This window comes from Puma concolor, chromosome B2, assembly GCF_028749965.1.
Source record: "Puma concolor isolate L17-30 chromosome B2, mPumCon1.1.hap2, whole genome shotgun sequence".
In the NCBI taxonomy this organism is placed as follows: domain Eukaryota; kingdom Metazoa; phylum Chordata; class Mammalia; order Carnivora; family Felidae; genus Puma; species Puma concolor.
The window spans coordinates 132741134-132755304 of record NC_141671.1 but is presented as its reverse complement, the minus strand read 5'-3'; the positions used below and the strand labels follow the sequence as shown (position 1 = coordinate 132755304).

At 38.6% G+C, this 14171-nt stretch overlaps 1 non-coding gene across 1 annotated transcript; it reads left to right on the top strand.

Annotated features, from left to right (window-relative positions):
- The first annotated feature begins 6717 nt into the window (after window positions 1-6717).
- Window positions 6718-6824, top strand: LOC112863053 (U6 spliceosomal RNA). Its single transcript, XR_003223870.2, has one exon. It is a non-coding gene; the product is annotated as a U6 spliceosomal RNA (small nuclear RNA).
- The last annotated feature ends 7347 nt before the right edge of the window (window positions 6825-14171 follow it).

The following is a 14171-nucleotide window of genomic DNA, read 5'->3' as shown; positions in this document are numbered from 1 at the left end:
TTATAGTTTTCTTAAGCTTTTGTAATTTTCTTCATATAGGATCTACACATCTCTTTTTGTATTGGTTTATAATTAGTTAATGGGTTTGGGGTGCTCTTGTAAATGGGATTATTTTTTCCATTATGTTTGCTTACCAGTTGTTGCTGGTATAGAGATGTATTGATTTTTGTACATTGCTCTTGATGTAGGTGGCTTTGAACTGTCATTAATTTAGGATCTTTTTGTTGCTTCACTTGGATTTTCTAAGATGATTTTAGGTATATTGTCACTGAAGGTGAGTCATTTTCTTGCTGTAATATGACTTGACCTCACTCTGTTCTGAATCATTCCACGCTCATTTTTACAACAGTCTTATTTCAGAGCTGGTTGGCCCTTGCTGTGCCCACCCCACATTCAATACACATGTGCATTTATCCATACACATAATCATGCCAAAACAATACCTAAGAGATTTATAATATGGCAGTGTCAGAAATATTCTCCATCCCTAGAGGGGCCAGCTTTAGGGTGGCCAGTGGTGATCCAGGAGCCTGACACTGTCAACAAGAGCCTAGTGTCTCCATCTCTCTACTCTGCCATTGTCTGTCTTACCCCAGCCCACCCATGACCCACCCTGAGACATCCACTCCATCCTCCAAGAGCTCCAAGTTTTCTTCCTGTGGAAGCCAAGGCCAAAAGCAAAGCAAATCAGAATAAACACAACGAGCGACAATAAAAGTCGCAGTGTCAGTTCTGTACCTTACTTCTTTACATTGTCTAAAGAAGAGAGAAAGAGAAGCTTCTTTCTTTCTTGTAGAAATTTCTCCTTAGTGGCTTCCCCAGTAAACGTCTCACATTGAGTTCTGTCCACTGGTATTACATGACTATCCTTGATCCAGTCACTTGACTGAAGGAAAAAGCCACATTGATAGATTCAAGACAGTCAAGACCCATTGCTGGAGATGGCAGGGAGGTCAAAACCACACCCTTGATGGCTGAGAATGAGGTGGTGACCAAAAGAAATTTAGGAGGGGGCAGTGAATGCTAGACAGCAAACAACAGATCTTCACCTCAGACAGTAGGTGCTAGCTAGAGTTTCACTTAGTTCCTATCCCCTAAAAACGGATAATTACCCAGTCCATGCTGCCTTAAGGCAGAGTCTCTTGCAAGAATTTAAGTCCCAAAATTACTGCTCAACCAGTATTAATTATTATGTGTTTATTACTCCAATTCCTGTCTCCTCTCTTTCAAGGAACTGAAAGCAGAAAGCTTCATAACAATGAAGCCTTTGAATTTTCTCTACATTGAATTCTCTGATTGAAGTACTATCCATAGTATGCTATAGTTCTCAAAGAACCACCTCAGTGCAAAGCCATTTCCTACTACTGAAAACCCACCTCCCAAATAGAATCACCCTCTCCCTACTCCCATAGGAATGCCTCTCATTATAAAGAATACATTTGCTTTTTACATAAGAACGCCAGCTTGCTCATACTCTACTCAATTTCTATCTTTACGCTGAAAGATGCCACCAATTCTTTCCAGATACTACTATTCCCAGATACTACACAGCATGCCACTCTTCTGGATTCCGGCATCTTGCGTTTAGATATAATCCTTTCCCACCAGGTTGTGCAGCTGCATCTGAACAGATCTTATCTCGGGATCCATATCTGATCTATGTAGCTTCCACAATGCTTTTGACAATGCCATAAACATTCTAGGTACCCAATAAATATTTTTAATGACTTGAGAATTTTATCCCCTTGGAAGAATGATATACCCGTTGAAGAGGAGCAAAGCAAGCTGAGACCTTATATGTTATTTCCACAGACTATACCCTCTATTAGTCGTTTCTTAGATTTTTAATATGCAACTTCATAAAAACACATGTATCTTTAAATATGTTTTCCTGTTCATTACTTGTAAAGAAAAAAATTTATACTTATGTCATTAAAACTCAGTGCAACATTATTAACAACATGAGGTGCATATAAAAGTCTTAAATTACATTTAAAATACAGCATCATGGGGTGCCTGGGTGGCTCAGTCAGTTAAATGCCTGACTCTTGGTTTCTGCTCAGGTCATGATCTCACAGTTCATGAGTTTGAGCCCCATGTCAGACTCTGTGTTGGCAGCATGGAGCCTGCTTGGAATTCTCTCTCCCTCTCCCTCTCTCTCTGCCACTCCCCCACTCATGCAGTCTCTGTCTCTCTCAAAATAAATAAATAAACTTAATACAATACAATATAAAATAAAATAAAATAAAATAAAATAAAATAAAATAAAACAAAACACAGTACCACATGGAATTTATGTGATGCTGTTGCTAAGAGTAGATCCTAAGAAAGGACCATGGAACAAGGAGTCATGCAGATGGGATAATGAACATGCTAGAATATAGTAGTGATATGACAAAGAATCCTGGTTAAAAACTTTTCTTCTTTTCTTTCTTTATTTTTTTAAGTAGACTTCACACCCAGTGTGGAGCCCAGTGCAGGGCTTGTACTCATAACCCTGAGATCAAGACCTGAGCTGAGATCAAGAGTCAGATGCTGAACTGACTGAGCCACCCAGGTGCTCCTTTTCTTCTTTTTAAATAAGCAAAACTGTCTACTTGTTTTAAAGTGTTTTTGCATCCTAAAGCCTCCATCAACTCCCTGAAGATTGATCACAGTCTCCTGTTCAGCCTTTAGAGCAGCCTCAGAAATGTGATGCCTCTTTATCAGTTCCTCTGAGTCTGCTATTTACCTAAAATTGCCCTTTTGTGTTCCACATTCCCTCATTGTGTCATTTCCTCATGACCCTTGCTTCATTTATTCCTCATTAAATGTTTAATGTTCATTCTTCCACATTTTTTCTTTAATATGTCTGTGTTCAGCACAAGTGTACCTACCATCTGTCCCCATACATCACTTTATAATATGAAATGGTTAAACTTCTAACTTCTTAACATAGTAGTTACTTATAACTAGATATTTTACTGGGGTTTAACTACATTTTAGGAAATTTGTTGGTTGGTTTGTGTTGACATGCAATAGATTATAATCATTCTTTTAAAATAATGAGCAATAGGATTTGGTTAGCATTTGCATGCAAAATGTCTGATTTCTCAGGAATAAATTCTTGTAATTATCATTTCATCATGTTAGATGGGACAAAACCATTTTGAAGCCTTTTTGAAGTTCTCACTGCACTCAAAGACAGGGCTAAGCGATATGGAGAAGTCCAAGTGATTATTATGTGGTTCCCCCACTCTCAAACAACCCCAGAATAGTAGGGGAAATAAACATTCATTCAGCAAACCACAATACAGGTCTAATAACACAGGTGGTAAGGGATAAAACTGGAGCAGAAACAAAGATTTTATGACCAGAGGGGTGCAATAATTCTTTTTGGAACCGAAGATAGGGGTTTGATGATGAAGCCTAAAATTACCAAGTTAAAAAAGAAAGTTTGCAAGCATTAGCAAATGTGTTTGTGCGTGTTAATCACAGAATCAGAGCTTTAAAGAGAACTATAAATATGTCAAATTCTCACCCCAGTGGTAGTGACGATGAGGTGCAATTTTGCATTGTTGGTGAAAAGCAAAGCCTGTTAGGAAAACAAATAGGGTGAGTAAGAATGTGAATGAGACATCTACTTCCTAAGCAAATAAAGTGCTTGGATTATTTTTAAATTATACATTAGTCATATGATCTGGATCAAGAACCTAACTTCTGTTGGCTTCATTTTCCTCATCTGCAAACTGAGACTTGAATTAAATGATTTCTCAATGTTTCATAAGGTCAAAAATGCTATGATAATATTATTTGCATACAATTCAGCAAATTTTTTTTGAGCGTCTGCCACGTATACAATGCTATGTGCCCTAGAAAATGAAAACTAACATAATGCACAGCCTCTGACCTCAATAAACTTATAATCTTTATGGAGAAGTCCATCAGTGTCAGGCTGTACGTGCCTAAGTGCCAAAATGCAGGGTCCAAATAATAAGTAATTTGGGAATTGAGAGAACAGAGGGTCCAGGAGCCAAAGAAATATCCTGGAAACAAAAATTTTAAAATACGCCTCAAAGGATGCTCAGGTAGGAAATAAGAGGGAAAAGGCACCCAACCCCTCCATCCACCTCCTACTCCTGACCCAAAGCAGCCCCAAAGGGAGTGCACAGGAATCATTACAGCTCCAGATCATTGTTTGAAAAATACTACCCTATCAGTTCAGCAGTTCACCACTAAATGTAAATATCTATGCATTACAGAGGTTAGTAAGGACTGGCTTCTGGAATACATTAACTCACATTTTGTTATTTCTGTGGGTGTTGTTCTTAGTTTTATGTGGTCATCAATTCAAAATTTGAAAATAAATCTGCAGTCAGAGCAGTAGCAGTAATGGTAAAAAACCTTAATACCTTATTCTCAGTGCTTATTATTAATGACAATAGTGTCTGTCCAATGATTCATATACCTTCCTCCCTCAGTGCTCATGGTTGCAATTAGCTCATTGTCACAGGCATTGTCACTGGGCATAGTATTCTATGAAGTGTAATGGTCTTCTGATTATTATATTGTGGTGTCTGAATAATGTACTCCACCATTTCATGGACTATCCTTTGTGAGAATATGTTACTATCACTTTGATTAGATTTCTTAGGAAACAAGAATGAAGTTTTAATATCAGAAATGTTTTTAGTTCAACACAGTGACTCATTCATAAACAATAATCATACATGTTCATTGTAAATGGTAAGTTGAGAAAACTGGGAAAAATATATAATTACCTACAAAAAATATTTTTTTTATAAATGTGCATTTTAAAACATTCACCAAAAATGAAACCAAATTATGCAAAGGTTCTGTAGGCTTTATTCACAGTGACATAGATCATCTATTTTATAACACACATACCCAATGCTGTATTTCTTTTACTCACTGCCCACATGGTCGGACCCTTTGTCCCCACTCCCCATGTGTTCTGTGCGCTTTTGACTGATTACTTCCTATCAGTTCTGTTTTTTCCTCTAACTTTGTAAATCGCCATCATTATAAACACCTCTGGAGATCGTAAAATAAGGTAGGTTTTTTTATCAATTGAAAAGGGGCTTGGGAGCACTCACTAGTTCATATAAATATACTACTAGGTACTGTGTAGATCTAGTGGAGCTGATCAAATTCTACCCTGAGGAAATCACCATGAAGACAGGTCTGGCTAGTGGCTGGATCACACTAAATACTATGACAGAGTCTGTTCAAGCTCTAAATGTATTTCAAGACTCGATCCTAATTTTCAATTTCTGAACCACAAATCCACCTTAGAAAAGTTAAGTGGAAACTGAAGACCAATATTTCAAAGGCAGAGATATTTAAAACCCCCCATACATCAAGTCTTTAACCTAATCCTTGGTCATCATATCTAAGGAATCTGTGTCTCATAATTTCCAATTTTATAGAAAGCACCAAAACCCCTTTCTTTGGATAAAAGGGAAAATCTTGAGGATTATAAAGAAATTTGGGAACATGGTGCCATTTATCTGAATTGTAGAAGCATTGTCAATTAATGAATGTCTTTACTGAGATGTAAGGTGGAGGGATGCCTAAAAAAATGAGAATCATGTACTTTTATACGTTAAAAAGGCCAGGTTTTTTATTTCATAAAAAGTGTGACAAACATTTGTTAAATGGAGGAATACACAATTCTTACATAAACTAGACTTGGTAGACTATTGAAAGAAAAAAATAATTCTCATGGTCATCATAATGTCTGTGTCAAAAACTTCAGGAGCAAATGAGACCACAGATCTGTTATTGGGCAGAGGTAGAACAAGAGTTAAAGAAACTTCCGTCACCTCAACCCCATATTCCCTCATATAAGAAGACTCCCTTCAGGTATAAGACAGGACTTGTTAGAGCAGGTGAAGCTCCCTGACATCCAGCCAAGATACCCCAGGAATGGACTAAAAAGGCACATAGGACTGAGCAATGTCTTGGATCAGTTCTGTGTGTCCAGAGGGAGAATGTGGAGACACAGAGTAGCAGACAGTTAAAGAGAGTTGTATGGGGAGGGTTAGAATATAATAAGAATTGTCAACAAGGAACCTCACATTATGGAAGGAAGGAACATTTAACTGAGCCACTTTCTGAAGGAAGACTTACCAAGGGAGCCCTTAGTTATACCAGAACTTACTTCCAAATACTCTCTGGTCTGGTTCCAGACACTTATGAAAGAAAGAGTGAAAGAGCAGTTAAAAGTCCCTTTGAAGACTAGTGTGTATTCAGTTGAGGAAAATGGGCAAGGAGGTAGCTCTCTGCTTCACCGACATCTGGAGGACATTGGCCAACTCCAAGAAGTGTGACAATCTATATTCATCTACATAGTCTGGAGGAGTTTCTGTCTGACTCTTAACCCTAGGAACCATCCATCAGGCTCAAGAGCCCTCATGTAGAGCACAAATTTCAGTCTATTTGGGAGTATTTAAGCAAATCTTAAAACAATCATGTCTTAAGATGTTTTGGAATAAATTCACATGTGATAGAAGTTTGAACTGGATAACTGCTTTGTTTGAGCAGTTATTATAGGATAACTGTCCTATAATTTTATTGGATAAATTCAGAATTCTTTTCAGGAGCTCTCACATTTTGTGTAGGCATGAAGAAGGAGAAATGATGGGAGGATAGGGCCGAGGGAGGAGGGCACAGACCACATCTGAGTACTTTAGCCTTAAAAATCCCAATGTTCCAGTGCTTACTTCGGCAGCACATATTCTAAAATTGGAATGATACAGGGAAGATTAGCATGGCCTCTGCACAAGGATGACACACACATTTGTGAAGGCTTTCATGTTTTTGTTCATATTTATTTTTAAAAAAACCCTCAAAAAAGTCCCAATGTTCCAAAGTCTATAAAAAAATAAGTTTTTGCCCTTCTCTAGGTAAGATGGTACTCTTACCTAGAAGGATAAAAAGACAGCCAGGAAAGTTCCACTGAGGCTTTATTTCCTATCAAATGTAAAACCAATTAATATCCAAAATTAACTTCCACTGCTTCCCTCTGCCTGAAGATTGGATTCTTTAACTGTCAGACCATCTTGAGCCCACCCATATAGGGAATTTTCCAATGAACTTCCTGACACCAGGGATAGTAACACTGCCAGAAACATTTTCTAAGGCCAACACATCCTTTCCGAACTGGCTTGCATGGCTTGGAGGGGGTGGTGATGTGTTTTTTCTTCCCCCCCATGCCTCCCTTGTCTAAGGTCCTGGACATTGATGAGTCAGTTAAAAACAAAAAAAAAAAAAAAAAGGAAAAGGTCTTATTCATCTAGTTCCATAAAAGAGGACACTTCAAAACAAATGAAACAAGAATATCAGAAGATAGAAACAAGAAAAAAAAGAATAAATCAAAAAGGGGGAACATCACAAAAAGAGGAAAAAAAGAAAAGAAAAAGGAAAAGCATTCTTCCACTGCTAATACTTCTGAGATCTTGAAAAAGTAATGGAACCTTAGGCTTAAGCCATTAAATTTTAAATTTTGGTTTTGAATATTATTTGACTTTCCTTGCAATTTTCTGTATAATTATGCTTTGTGGAACACCTTCATGGCTCAGTGGGTTAAGTGTCCAACTCTTGGTTTCATCTTAGGTCATGATTTCACAGTTGTGAGATGGAGCCCCCATGTTGGGCTCTGCACTGACAGCTCAGAGTCTTCTTGGGATTCTCTCTCCCTCTCTCTCTGCCTTCCCCACTCATGCTTTCTTTCTCTCTCAAAATAAATAAATAAACATTTTTAAAAAGTATGCTTTTCAATAAATCATAGCCTTTTACATATAGAATGAATGAATGAATGTGTAGAATGCCACGTCTGGGTGCTGGTAAGTTTCAAAATAATGAAAAACAATAAAGAATGGAATTTGTCTAAAAGGTAAATAGCACTGTCAGCCAGCTTCCTGGGGGTCACTATCGTCTAGCATTAATGAATTAAACACAAGTTTTTACACTGAAGTCTCCATGCAATTTTCCTATGCTGCCTCCCTTTAGTGTCATGGTTAAGAATTTGATAGAATCCTCAACCTATCTAGAGAAAAAAAAGAACAAATGCACAAGTAACCAATACTTCAGAGGGTTTCTGGGCTCCCTGAAGCCTATACACTTATTCCCTAAGGTTCATGGACATTTAGTTACTAACACCTATGCAACCATATTGCTTCTGGAGATGCTTACACCTTTAAGGTTTCTGCAACTGGTGACCTGAATAATTATTAGCTCTGACTCATTCAAAAAGCCTCAGTCACTTACCTTTGTACAAATGTGTCTGTGAGATGAGGAGATGACATTCTCCTAGGGAATGGAGAGAAATCACCCTTAACACCACTAACCAGACTTTAAGTATTACATATAGTATCACAATAGATTGAGTGACAGAACTGCAAAAGGATGCATGTCACAGATACTAGAGAATATATTCCGATAAAGTCTATTTCCAAATTATGGACAGAGAGTTTCCATATACTTGACATCATTGGAATTCTCAAGAATTACAAATATTTGTCATATTTTACACACTGTAAATCTGTGTCATTACATAGCCAAGATAAAGTCTTAAAGTTTTTTACTTTACCACCACATCTCATCTTATAGTAAAAACATGCTTCTCCGCCCCCATGACAGGGTTTTAACTATAATTGTGTATTATATTGACACTAAGCAATACCCTAAGACACCAAGAGCAAGTGTACACACCATCGATAGGAAAAGCAAGAATAGGTAGTTAAGACCAGAAAAAAACATCAGAGACAGAGAAACATGGAATTCTAGCCCTTTGGACCCTAGAAAACTGCAGAAAGTAAGACATGAAGCAAGATTTAATATCTAGACTTACATAAACTAAAAGAAACGTTGTCTAAAAAGAGAGAGCATGGATTTATTCCAAAGCCAGGAAGCTATGGTATATATAAGGAAAACACCAGCTAAATCCCCCAAACAAACTCAAAATCATTATAAAACACTTGGAAGAATTTTTTGGAAGAATCAATTTAACTTGTACTTTAAGGTGAAGTTTAGAATTGAAGAAAAGCTGACAACCAAAATTGTTTCTGCATGTTGGTATCAGATTTCATATCTCTCTAATGAAGAAAACCATCTGGCTTTCTTTACTTATGTATGCAGTCTTTTCTGATGTGGCACGATTTACTTCTGCTTAACTTTATAATATTCTTTTCTCCCTTTACAGCTTTCTTTTCAAGAATGCCTTAGAGAACAACATTCTCTAGAATATTGCTGAATTGCATGACTTCTGAGATTCTCAGGGAAACATTTTGTTGTTCTTGCTTTGAGAAGATCTTTGAGGAGAACTATTAGCATAGTACATTAAAAACAATAAATATTTATTGACCCAAGTGAGTAGGAAGCCAGTCTGGATTTTTCCTAATGTTTTATATGAGCATCTATGGCTCTAACATCTGGGCTTGTGGAGCTTACAAGTCAGCTGTCAGAACAAAACATGTGAGATTTTGGGCAATAGCTGATCATTGTCAAGTAAGTGGTACATATAAGTGTGCAGAGAAAGCAGGAGATCACATAGAGTTCAGTGCTCATGAAAAGTTTCAAGGACCATGTAGAAATTTGCTGCTTTATGCGTGGATATCTGAATAAAATGGAGCTAGATGAAATATGCTGGTTATGATAATGACAAAGACCTTCAACCTTGTTTCTTACTCATCTCCCTAGCCAAACCAACTCATACTCTTGGTGGCAGTTCTATGCATCCACCCAGAGACCCAAATTCTAATCAAATTTTGGGAATTGAGAAATAAAATTTAGATTAAAAGCAATCTTACATTTCCTCACTCACTTGGTATAATAAGTATAATATGAGGAAAAATAAAAAGGCAGTGGGAAAAATTTGTGAAGTATATATTTATTTAATTGTAATCCATTAGCCATTTTCTCCTTCTCAGGTGATGCTAACTAACTCTGGTGATACAAGATTGTAGTGACTTAGGATTTTTGCTTACAAGTTCAATAAATTTGTGACTCATTAGCATGCTCTCTTACTACTAGTGTATTAATACTTTGAGACTCAATGAAAACATAATGGTTTCACCACTTGCTTTATGATAATGATGTTAGCGTTTTAATGCCAGTTTTTCTCACACAACTGTAGACTATCTAATAAAGGAGTAAATAAATAGACATGGCTTTGGATAGAGGAGTTTTCAGAAAACCCAAAAATATCCATGAAGACTTAAAGAAGATCGGGAAATAAATACACATTTTCTGTGCTCTGCTACTGCCTTTTAGAGTTTAATTTCAGTCTGGTGATTTTTGGTTTTGACCCAGATTGAAAATAGCTAATCTACTGATTTGGAGAAAATGGATTCAGGCGACTCAGCAAGTCAGAAAGATATATGTAGTTTCCATGTACTGGCTGTATATTCTGGTTAATTTCTAATAGGAAAGTGTTCAGAAAACAAACTTAGTTAAAAGACCATGTGACTATGTAATTAAAATGCTTGGCCCAGAGAGGTGTTTTACCAATCATCAAGTAAAATCTACCATGTTTCAAAGGAATGCATGGATAAACTAGAAGCAAGGGTGCAAAGTAAAACTCTAACTCGTGCTTCCTGCTCCACTTCTTTCCTGGCTTCCCATGTTCTACCATCTGAGCAGTGTCAACCTCAGCTAACTCTATAAACTATAAACTGCCTGCAGCTGAGGCAACAAGTTTCCAGTTTCCTGGAATCAGTAGGCACTGAACTCTACAATCTCCATTCTTAAAACCTGAGGCAGAGTAGTTCTTTTCTCCAAACCACATCAGTCTGGGAAAAGAAAACCAAATAACCCCAGTGGCTAACATCCCATGTCAATGGGGTTCACAGGATACTATTTTCAGGCGGTTAGGGTTTAGGGCAACTCCCAGGGTAGGGGTGGGGTGGTGGGAACTTCCAACAAGTTCCCAGGTGATGGTATCACTGGTGGAGGTAGTCCTCACTGTAAAAACCACTGGTCTGTCAATAAACGCCCTTCTTTCCGTCATGGCTGCCTGCCTGGCCATTTCTAGGCATCCTGAATTCAAGCACAACACTACTGCACCCTGTCCACAAGAACAGACTTCTGCACGGTGGCACGTCTAAAACATTTTCCCATATTTATTTTGATAATGGTACAATATTATTCTTCAAATATCACTAATATTTTTCTCTATGATGCTTAATTTTTGAAATTAGAAGTGGCAAACTCATCAGATTCTAATTATAAACTTATCCTTACTAAATAATGCTAGTATGATTTTACTCTTGTTTTCTCTGCCCCTCACCCCCAAACTTGCCTTTCTGTAAAGTGTCTCAGTGGGAAGAATGAAGTAGCTTTTCCATTCTCATGAACTTCTCCTTGATCCAAAGACATCTGAATGAAAGAAAAGTGAGTGGTAATTCTGTCCTACCTCCACTTCACCTGTAGGCCAACAGTTCATATAGAATTGGAGTATTCTTAATAGGGTGCTGTCTCACTAAGACAAATTTCAATTCATTCCCATTCTGTGCATCTAAAACATTTGCTCAGATTCTGAATCTTTATATTAATTCAAAAAACATATATAAAAGCTGCTTGGAAAGCTTAAGGTACTATATAATTTTTCTATGAAGATTCTTGGTTGCAAAGAGAGTAACCGCCTCAAGGTAACTCAGAGCAGTTTGTTTGTTTGTACATATCTGAAGATTCAGGAGAAGTAGGTCTCTGATTCAGAGGAATGTCAGGAAGGTACACTGGGCTTTAATGAACTAGAGCTGGGAAGTAGAAAGTAGGCAGGTCAGGGACTCTCTTCAATTCTCTCTCTCTCTCTCTCTCTCTCTGTCTCCATAAATGATGCATTTCTCCCTCCATTTATCCTCTAACCTTGCCCCCTACTCCAACCAAACACACACTCTACACAACCTACCCCCTTGGCTCCACATAGCTTAATTGTCCCAGTTTTTCAAAATCCAAACTTTACAGGAGAAAAGAAATATGGCTCCAGTAATTTCAGCCCTCCACCCCCAGTCTAGATTTTCTTTCCCAGCTGTGTGGATTGCCACTCCTAGCAAAAATGTTAGGGTAGGCCAGTGTTGCACAGACAGTGGGAGCAACACCAATGGAGGACAGAAAGCTGATTGTGCAGAGAGAGAAATCAAACTTCATTCAAGGATACCAGCAGCCTGTCAGCTCATGGTAACAGTCATAGTTGATCCAAGTTGGGGCAAGATCCAGGGCCATATGCCCCCACACTGACAGTCACTGAATACAGGCTGCACTCAGAAAGAGGGGTGACCTTGGGTAAGTCAGTTTCCTTTGGCTGAAACAACTCTCAAACAGGGCTGACAGCTGGTGGCATCTCTCAGCAGCCTTCGCGGCAGCTGGATGCTAACTCCTTCATTCCTGGAAGGCGGTGGGGTAGCACATCACACACTCCACCAAAGCCTGCTCTTGGCACCATTTGAATTTACTTCTTCCTATAGGTTCTGGGGACAGCGCCTTCAGGATTTCTGCAGAACTTCCTCTCTTCCCCCAGGAAGGTCTCTTCCTGGAGCTCTCTCCCAGGAGCTTGGAAGAGGAAGGCTAGTGAGGAGAACCGAGCCTCCTCTGCTAGAGTTGGTCTCAATGCCACAACAGATGCACTTTGTCTCCCTTCTCTACTACCCGGTCTAGATTCCTCTCAGCCTCAACCAGCACTCTGTCTGGTCTCCATAATTTTCATGGTGATGTCACTTAGATCCTTATCCCTGAGATCTTACCACTATGCCCTTCTCTGATTGTAATTACTGCACTTCTCTATCTACAGTCAATGTAGGGCAAAGGATTACCAAGAAGTACCCAAGTGAATCATTCAGATCAAAGATGTATTCCTTCATATTACCATGTGTAACAGCAGCGCCACTTCCTCCTCCTGATCAACATCATTATTTCTACCAAAATTGAAATCCATCTTTTTGTCTGCCGTTCTCTGACACGAGGAGCGCCAAATGCTGAGATGACAGCTTTAGCTTAATGTTTCAAGGGAACTTTTGGCTGTGTCCTTTGATGGAAATGCTTCCCTTTTGAGAACAAGAATCTCTAAACGGGCAGGGTAGGAAGCACACATTTCCCAAATGGATCAATGGGAGTGATGGCTAATGGGGTCATTCCTGTTTCCTCCACACTTGGTTCCTAAACTATGTATTTTGCCAGTAGGAATATAACACCATTAAAAGATCTTTGATTCAAGGTATGTTGTCCTAGAGGGTGAAGCCCCTACTGGTAAAGTATTATTTTTGAGCTATGACTTCAGCTGAGCCTTCAACAGGCTGCCTCTCTATTCTCTCAGGCTGGCAACTCCTGGGTAACATAGCATGCATTATAAGCAGCGAATTCTATGCTCATGGGCCCCTTCCTTTGCTATAAAGTGTGTCTGTTGGTATGATACAGAACAATCCTTGCTTGGGAATCAGACATTCTATAGGCTCCCAATAGTTGTGCTGGCCAAAACCCTGCAGGAAAAACACTCCTATCTGGAATATGTGTCTATTCCTATAAAAATGAATCAGCTCTTCCATGATAGAAGGGCTCAAATGTAGTCAGATTGCCACCAAGTAGATATTTGTTTTCCCAATGGATGGTACTGTATTTGTAGCTCAGCTTTGGTCTCTGCTACCTGCAGTTGTCACTTCTTAAAGTGCTGTTGGGCCCATGTATAACTTGCATCCCTGCAATCGGTGCTACTCATTTCATGCATCCATGTGTAGCACTGGAATGAACAAGAACAGAAGCTGGCTGATTTCAACAATTCTTTGGTTGTTCAGTGCCTCTTCCATGGTAGATACTCCATGGTGGGACTAATATGCAATACAAAGATCCTCACACTTTGTGTTCACACCATGTATTCATTCATGTGCTTGCACTCCAGAGTTCCTTGTTCCCAGTCTTCTAATATTTCTCCTTCCAGGACCCAGACAAGACAACCAAGCCATTCACAACGGCTCATGTGTTTGTATATGTTTCATACATTAAACCACAAAGTAGGAGACCAGATGTACTGCCTGAAACTCTACCCATTGAGAGTATCACCACCCTCTTTCGAAACATGTCTGAATAGTATGTTCTATACTGTTTGGTGCTATAGACAACCACTGTCTATTTTCAGCTGAATCTCCTTTAAACTATACAGAGGGCTTTTTCCTCCTCTG